Source organism: Pteronotus mesoamericanus, unplaced genomic scaffold (assembly GCF_021234165.1).
Source record: "Pteronotus mesoamericanus isolate MK-2021 breed Mesoamerican mustached bat unplaced genomic scaffold, CSHL_Meso_final contig_25, whole genome shotgun sequence".
Lineage (NCBI taxonomy): Eukaryota > Metazoa > Chordata > Mammalia > Chiroptera > Mormoopidae > Pteronotus > Pteronotus mesoamericanus.
Window position 1 is genome coordinate 1,497,922 of NW_026555105.1, and position 5,846 is coordinate 1,503,767.

A 5,846-nucleotide genomic window follows, 5' to 3' on the forward strand; every position below is an offset into this window, starting at 1 on the left:
CCCAGGGAGTCAGCACCTACTGCGTGCCGAGCTGAGCCGGCCGTGGGCACGGAGCGCTGGCCGGCCGAGCCGAAAGTGCCCGGGCAGAACGCGGTGGCGGGCCACGCCCAGGCCTGGAAGTGTCCACTCTGCCTGTGTTCCTTTGTCCTTCTGAGGGAGGCAGCCGTGTCCCCGAGGAAAAGGCTCTCCTCAGACAGCCGATTTAGTAAGGACCATGCAGTGCCTTCTCAGACCGACAGCAGCGGCCCCTTCCTGGGACAGGGGTGGACCGCGTCCTCTGAGTGGCCGGCGTTACCCAGGCTCTGCTCTCCCGCCAGTGTAAAGGTGACCAACCCCCGCAACGTAGCCCTGGCCTGCGGCAAGGAATTAAAAGTGGCTGTCTGTGACAACGGACGGTCCTTCAGTCCCCTGCAGAAGGGCGTGGCAAAGGCAGGTTAGCAGTGATTGCACTGGAGCTCAGAGCTTCAGTGGGCATCCCCCCAGAGGGCAGAGGGCAGGCGCAAAAGCATCCCTGGGCACGCACAATAGGTGACCCCACCGCGGGTCAAGAATGCCCGCTGCCTGAAGACACTGAAATGACCAAGTAGGACCCCGCTGGCCCTCGGTTCAGACACTCTCTCCCCCGGCCACTGTCGAAATTCATAAGAAGATGCCGTGGCGGCCAGCCTTTTCCTGGACGTCACGTGGGGCTATTGTGGGAGCAGAAGCCAGATGATAAGAAAAGCCAAGTGTCATCCGGAGCCCCCGAATCGGCCGCGTCCAGACTTCCCCCAGGAGCCGGCCCCCTGCGCTCAGATGGAGCGCCCCCCACCTCCATTTGACAAATGAAATGTAATTAGGAAAAAAACCAGAGCACTCAGAGAATTCATTGATTTCATCCGCCCCAATCTTCCTCTTCTGAGTGCATTGAAGTTCCTTGAATAACTCAGAGAAGATTGTTGAATTATAGTGTTTGCTTGTGATTCAGAAGCAGAAATTTTTCCAAATGTCTTAGCGAGAAAATGACATCTGAGGAGCCATTATGAGTGACTCAGCGGGTGTAGGCAGACCATCAGATGAGCCGAGCTCCGCTCTCCTGTCCTCTGCTCCGCTGTGTGTTCTCTGACTTGTGAAAGAAAGTTCTGGGAGGAAGAAGCGATTATAAGAGAGAAGGAGCAAGGAGAACATCGCTGCGTCGCCAGAAGCCGGGCTGCCCGGCTGCCCGGAGGAGTTTTCGACCCCGTTCCCCAGCCGAAGTGCCTCATCGCCCCCGTGCCACGCGGCCCTCGGGGGGCTGCTCTGTGCTCCTTCCTGGCCCCAGCCCAGGTCGGAGGGAGCCCTCGGCCAGCCCCTCGGGCACAGCAGAACCAGAGGGCGGGGCGGGGGCATCTCTGATGTGCGAGAGGAGCCGCACGCAGCCTCCCCCGCCTCGCCCCATCGCGGAGATTCTGAAGGGACCCGCTAACCTTCTCCACCGCGCCGCTCCTGTCTCCCGAGGGGCCACCACTGTGCTAAGCAATGGTCTGTGGCAGAAACACAGATAAGCACAATATGGTCAGCCCCTGGACCTGAAATCAAACAAAAAATACATGTATTTCCCCAGGCTCCATGTTTGTCTAAGAAACCCCGCTGTCTACAGCTCAGAAATCCCTCGCTTACCCCACATATGTTGGCTCGGGGTTTGCGGGCCCTCAGGGGAGCAGGGAGTGTGGGCCCTGCCCCCGGGGACAGAGACAGACCGCCCCCGGCCCCTCTCCATGGACCTCAACCAAGCTCTCAGCCGCCTCGTTTAGGAGCCTGAGGATCAGAGAGGAAATCAGCTCGTGCCCACGGACAGCGTCACGGCCAGAGGCGGGCCGGGGCCCCAGGCCGACGCGGGGCCTGGAGAGGCAGCCGGCTGCGCCCTGCACCTTCCTCCTCAGCCCTGCCCGCCTCGGGGTCCTGCCCTGCGCGGCTGCCATCGCTGTCTCTCCAGCGGCATCACCGCCAGCTGTCCCGCGTGTGGCCACAACAGCCCCCACCTGACCACGCTCTTGCCTTCTTCCATATTGCCTCCCACGGCCACCAGAGGCACTTCTTAAAATTTTTATTTATTGATTTTAGAGACAGAGGAATGGGGAGGTGAGGGAGGGGGAGAGAGAGAGGAACGTTGATTTTGTTGTTCCTGTCATGCACGGATTCTTGCATAGGCCCTGACCAGAGATCGAACCCACAACCTCGGAGCATCAGGAGGACACGCTGACCAACCGGGCCACCGGCCAGGGCCCCCACCAAAGGCATCTAAAAGATATAAATCAGACCTTGCCTGCTGCCCTTCAGGAAACTGGCTGCCACCGGGGCAAAACTGCCCCTCTTGCCGCAGCTGATGTGTGGTTCAGATCGCCGACAGAAAACGCCAGTCGGGGCGGGGGGCGGGGGGGCGGCACCTGAGACGCACGCGGCAGGGCAGGCCTGCAGCGCGAGGACACGCCAGCCCGCGGGCAGCGTCGCCTCGGGTGGCAGGCAGGACTCGGCAGCAGTGCCCCTGGGGCCCGGAGCGCCCGCGCGCCGGGTCGCCCCGCTGCCTGCATCCCCACCACCTTCCTCCAGGTAGGCGTGCACACCAGGCACGTTTGCAGGTCAAGGGCTTTGCATGGTCTCTTCCTTCCGCCAAGTCCAGCCCTTTCCATGGCTACGTCCTGTACGGGTCATTCAATCTGCACTCCCCGGGGAGCTAGGAGGACGCTCCAGGGCCAACTCCCCAGGCCCCGGCTCTGCCTCGCCTGCTCTCCCCACCCGCAGGCGCCTTCTGCCCCTGGGCGCTTCCCTTTCCCCACGCGCCTTGCCCAGGGGCCGGCACAGCCGTTCCGCACACCCCGCGCCTGCCGCTGTCGCCGGCCGCCCGACGGCAGGAAGCCCCCGGGTTTGAGCGGGCAAATGGCCCAGGCCCCTCGGAAGGAGTTCAAGGGCTGTGTGTTCCTGGTGCGGCTGTGGCAGTGCATTCTGAAGGGGACACTGACCAGACAACTCACTACCAGGACCCCTGGGAGGCACGTTCCATCCCTCCCCAGTGTGTGCAGCTGGGAGAGGGTGTGACGACAGTGGCCTCTGGGGTCAGCAGCAGGATCACCTTCAACCCTGACCTGCCCAGTCAGGCGGCCTCCACTGCAAAGGCGTCTGGGGTTCAGGCTGAGCGACTGCCCCGTGGCCCCGGGGACAGGGGGATCCCCGCAGCCAGCAAGACTGCTGAGGCACCCTGCGGAGCCAGACGTGCCGCACCGCCAGGCTCCCTGCAAACAAAGCCGGTCTCCAGGACATGGCTGAGCTCAGGAGCGGGGAGCAGTAGGAAGAGCCTGTGGTTTGCCCGTGGTGGGCGCAAGGGGAGGGAGGGAGGCAGGCTTTGGAGGCGATTCCTCAGGAACAGAAGCTCCACCTGTTCGCTCTCTCCTCGGCTGGGAGGTGCGCCAGGCCCGGCCCCTCTATAAAGCATTGGGACGAGGGGAAAATCAACCTTATTTTTAGAAATAATAGGTTTCTTTGTTGTGGCCTTGGATCACATGAGTCAGACTTTAGGGGGTAAAAAAAAAAGGGGGGGGCGGGGGACTAGATTCCAGCCTGCCACCACGAGCCTCGTGCTAAGGACCAGTCTCCTGGCCCCTCCGGAGCCTCAGTCTTCCTACCTGTAAAATGGGGACACAGCGTCTGACCTCACGCCGTAGGACTCAAGAAGGACCGAGGCTCCCCAGCCTGGAGGCTGTTCCAGACTGTCATCAGCCCTGCCCTTAGCACCACGGGGGACCGGGTATGACTCAGGCACATCCCGGAGGAAGAGCTCAGGGCAGGAGGTCGGCTTCCAGAGAGAGGGCCCTCTGGGGTTTCACGGGACTCAGGTCTCGAGCACCTCCTGGGAGGTGCGACCCAGGCGGGACAGCGGGGGTGCCCATGGCGGGACGTGGGGCGGCCAGAGCCCAGGTCAGGCTGGGTGGGCCCAGGAGGGGGGCCGGCAGGGCCCTGCCAGAGCCTCCCCCGATCCAGGCTGTAGGAGAAGATGCGTCAGGGCCACAGGTGCCCTCACGGGACCAGCTCCCAGGTTTGCGAAGGCCCCTGAGGCTGCGGCTCAGGTGCCTTTATTTGCTTTGAGGAGAGAGAGCCAGGCAGGCCACCGGGGCGGCCAGTCCAGCAGGTTCTTCAGCCTCCTTCCTCTTCCCAGGCCCAGCGGCCCTTAGTTTACCTGCGCGCCGCCCCAGAGCTCCCGTCCGCGGCAGAGCCCATGCCACCGGGCTCTGACTGTGGGCTGCGCCTGGCCCGAGGCCACCCCTCGAAGCAGCCAGCGCCCACGGACCACAGCCAAGCCCACACGTGAGGAAAGGGCCCGAGTCCGCGTGTCTGACCCGTCACAGGGACTGACGAGGCAGAACGCGGCACACCGGACCTCGCTCGCTCACTGACTTGAAAGTCGTGGTTTCAGATGTCCGGTCTCCCTCCGCGTCCTCCTGCCTGATTTCCCCCTCGCCTTCTGTGTCTGACCTGCTTCTAGGTCGTCAACTCTGGATGCCCCGGGTGTCCTGTCCACTGGCAGCCCTAATCTGCCCCTACCCCTCCCTCTGGGGCCTGCATCCCACGGCCCCTTGACCCTCCCACCCACCTAGCCCTGGCCTGCGCTCCTGCCTCCGGAGGCCATGTAACACACCAGGCCCACTGCCGAGTTTGTAGGGCCGCCGTGCGCTACCGAGCTGGGGTCCTCAGAGCCCTGTGTGGCAGCAGGTCCCCCACTAGTGACAACTGAGTGACGTAAGGGTTACCAGGAACTGGCTTTCCAAGAAGAGAGAGCACCCCAAGGACGGAGCCTGTGATCGCGCCCTAGCTCGGTGGCGGCCTTCCAGGAACGGGGACGGACAGCTCCGGGCTGATCAACGCCCGGGCCTCCTCGGAGGCCGCATGCCACTCAGACAGCCACTGCCAGACGGGTGTCCCGGCCCTGCTGGGGTTCCGGGGTCACCCCAGCACTTCCAAGGGTGGCCACAGAAGTCTCTGGAAGCCCAAGAGGCAGTCATTTTGGTTTCTGATCACTGCCTGGGAGGGGCCCAGGGACCGTGGCGAGTGTCCACTCAGAAAGGGGAGAGAAGCTCTGCCTCAGCGGAGGACCCCCAGCCAGGGCCCGGGGGGGCCCCCTTTCTTACGGGGTGGGGGGGGGAACGTGTCCTGTGGCTTGAGCAGCAGGAGGAGGGATGACCCCCCCCACTGTTCCCCTGAGGCCAGGGCTCCTTGCTTCTGCTTTTGGTTCGCCGCCTGGTCACGTTGTGCTGTGTCCGCAGGCGCCCTTCGCAGCCTCCCTGGAAGCCAGAAGGCAGAGGCGGAGGCTGCTGTGCTGCCTGGGCCCTCCCCGGGCCGCCGCTCTGAGAGCCTGGGCCCTTGCGGCGCCGGGTTCGGAGAGCCAGGCCAGGGCAGAGTTCTGGGGGCACGTGCCTTTCCTCCAGGTGATCCCTGCTCTTTCCCAGGGAGGCCTGCGCCCAGGTGGGATGTGGGGACAGGGGTCCCAAGAATCCAAGGCTGGGGGGACATTTAGATTCATCCGTCCCCACCCCACCCCCATCCCAAGGCCCCCGAAAGTCTGACAAAGATGTGTGTGCACAGTCAAGCCACCAGCCACGTGGTTAGGGGCCAGTGGCCGGGTCAAGTCTGGGGTCTGGCTGTGAGCCCAGCGCGTGACCCCAGCTCAGGCCCCACCCCCTGCCCGGCGCGCAAGGCCGCTGGCTCGGCTCGGGGCAGATTCTGCCGGGGCGACGGGGCGGGGCCGGGGTCACCAGGGGCAGAAGCGGGCGCCCCGCCCCCGGGGTGTGTCCGGGCACCCGCGCCACCACCTTAAGGGCCGGGCGGGGCCGGGGCCA